Source organism: Acomys russatus, unplaced genomic scaffold (assembly GCF_903995435.1).
Source record: "Acomys russatus unplaced genomic scaffold, mAcoRus1.1, whole genome shotgun sequence".
NCBI lineage: Eukaryota > Metazoa > Chordata > Mammalia > Rodentia > Muridae > Acomys > Acomys russatus.
In genome coordinates, this window is record NW_026131940.1 from 2,578 (window position 1) to 5,457 (window position 2,880).

A 2,880-nucleotide genomic window follows, 5' to 3' on the forward strand; every position below is an offset into this window, starting at 1 on the left:
GTAAGATCTTCCAAATTTGTCTCCCCAGTTTGCACACCGATTTGTACAGACATTCACACAAGTAACTCCAACGGTGTATGGGTGTGAAGAGACTGAGAGTAAATGCCTTGGCTTGGGACAACAAGAAGATGCCTTCAAACAGCATGGAGCATGTAGAGAAATGTCCTGTGTGGTAGAAAAGGGGTTAAGTCTAGGACTCTATCTGAGACCAGATAACAGGCCTGTCATGATTAAATCAGCACCAGAGTCAGTACAGTAATGCCAGCAGGCATGAATCCACAGCTCAATCACCACCACTGAATTCTTCATTTTCCTTCCTGCAGCCTTGGACAACAGAGAGAAGGCAAGATCCCACCTGCTAGCGAGCAAGGAATGGAAGCTCCTGGAACGGTGCTTTGAAATTCAGAACCAGGCCTCCCTAGTGAGGTGCTTCTCTGAAGAAAAACCAAAGCCTTTCAGTCCTAGGACAGAGTTCTAGCTGGGTGTTCTCGCTGGCTGCAACCTGAAACTCTTGGGGACTGGTTTATTCAGCTTGGACCACTGTCATTGCCTTCTCTTAATGACCCTAGAACTCTGTTCCTCTCTTGGTGATTGCACAGGTCACTGTGCCTATTGCACTTTGGTATACCCCAGCCTAGCATTAGCTTGTTGGCCAGGAGGCTCTGTAGCCTCCCCTCTAGTCTTGGAGAGGGCAGCTATTTTCATTTCAGTGAGGAAAAGAATCTCTAGAGCTATCCCACACCACACTGAGTTAAGGTGTGGCAAGTACTCATACCAGTCTGAAACATGACAAGCTATGTCCTGAGCCTGTGTACACCCTGAGACTGTAGGCCCTTGTGGTTGTGAGATCCCTGAGATTCATTTACAACCAGGTTAACAGTTAGTGGCCAACGGAGTGCTTTCAACAATAGTTTCCAAACTTAATAGAAACCATGTGGAGTCAACAGTCTTTGTACTAAATAATAGTTTATTCCCTATGCAGCTTAAACTTTATCTAATGCAAATAGAAATTATCATATAACTGAGCTACATGATTCAATTGGCAGGAAACAGTGTTTTCCTAACTTGTTCAAGCATATCAACTTATAAACTAATCCATGAAATATATTTAAGGAATAAGCTTTCTATGAGCACTTTTAGTATGTATAATAGTCACAAAGTTATAAATTATCAAAGACTTTTAAAGTATACAACTGTTAAGTGAGGAGGTAAATATTCTTAAGTAACAGTCATTTAATTATGTTGTGTGTTTAATAAATGCTTATAAATCAAGCAATTTGGATTTTGTTTCTGGCATAAAATGTGTTTTCATCTTGATTTAAAGAAAAGTTAGAATCAAAGTACACATGATAGTTTCTAACCATGGGCAAGTTAAAATTACACAAATAACTAAATTGTGGGTATTCATGACCAAAAAACCCCCATTAGTTTACCGCTTAAATTATTTTTATTCTTTAGGTAAACCATTCTTTCATTAAGTTTTATTGCCCTTCTGTCCAGGCCCGCCAGACAATCAACCAAGACCCACCGATCCCTCAGGAGAGAATGGGGGACAAGAGATGCAAGGAACGGACAGCAAGTCAAAAAGATCTGATCAAGCTGACAAAATTTTATTTTTCCCAGGCTGCTTATAAGCACAAGGCAGGAGGTTGGGTGCGGGCAGAGGGGGAACTAGGGTAGAGCGAGGTCAGCCCTCTCCTGCTACATACTGCACAATGTTCCCTTCATGGTCAGGTGGCGCTGAGCTGGCAGTTTCCTAGAACATGGAACAGCGAGACCTTATGCTAACTTAGGTGAAACAGATATATATCTGGTTATTGAGAAACCTAAAGACAGGAGGTCTCCTGGAGAGTTTTCTGAGAGTCATTGAAAGGGAGGGAGCAGGAGAGGTTTTGTCAAGCAGAACACAGGAGGTCCAAATGGCCATATTTGCTGAAAGCGCCCCCATCACCTTTCTGAAGCATAAAATATTCTTCTAAATGCGGCTCCAAAGGCTTGTTTAACTTGCTTATTCCTCAGTGTATAAATGAACGGATTCAACAGAGGGGCCACTGAAGTGTTGAGCAGAGCTATTCCTTTGCTCAAAGTAACTCTTTCATTTGCTGATGGCTTTATGTAGATAAATATGCAACTCCCATAAGTGAGGGAAACAACAATCATGTGAGAAGAACAAGTGGAAAAGGCCTTTTTCTTTTGCTGAGCCGAAGGGAATTTTATAATCGTCTTGATAATGTGGGCATAAGAAAGGATTACTATGACTAGTGTGACAAGAGTGTAACAAGAGCTAAACGAAAGCCGTCAGTTCTAGTAAATGTGTGTCTGAGCAAGAAGTTGGAGGACAGGAGAGACATCACACAGGAAATGGTCAATGACATTTGAAGCACAGAAATCCAAGTCAAGGCCAATAATCAGTGGTGGGAAAATGACCAGGAACCCAGTGACCCAAGAGCCCAGGACAAGCTGATGACAAACTTTGCTGCTCATGATAGATGCGTAGTGCAAAGGCTTGCAGATAGCAAATAGAGCGGTCATAGGAACATGGAAGCCAAAAGGAAAAACTCTCTGCCACCTAAGAGTATATAAAAGAACAATTGACATATACAACCACTGTAGGAATTGTATTTCCCTTGGTTACAATGGAGATTAAAAATCTGGGAAGCAAGTCGTTGTGAATAAATTTCCAGGAAAGAAAAATTCCGGAGGAAAAAACATTGGTGTCTTGAGAAGGGGATCTAGCAGGGTGAGGGCAAAATAGTTAAGTTCCCCAGCATACTCAGCAAGTATTTAGGAAAAGAGACAAAAAAAATTACAATCTGTAACTGAGAATTATCTGTCAATCCAAGAAGGATAAATTCTATCTGTTCTTGTATGGTTCTTCAT

The 2,880-nt window shown here is 41.4% G+C and overlaps 1 pseudogene; it reads right to left on the reverse strand.

Moving 5' to 3' along the window:
• Window positions 1–1,947: 1,947 nt before the first annotated feature.
• LOC127186683 (olfactory receptor 6C70-like) lies at window positions 1,948–2,880 on the reverse strand (annotated as a pseudogene).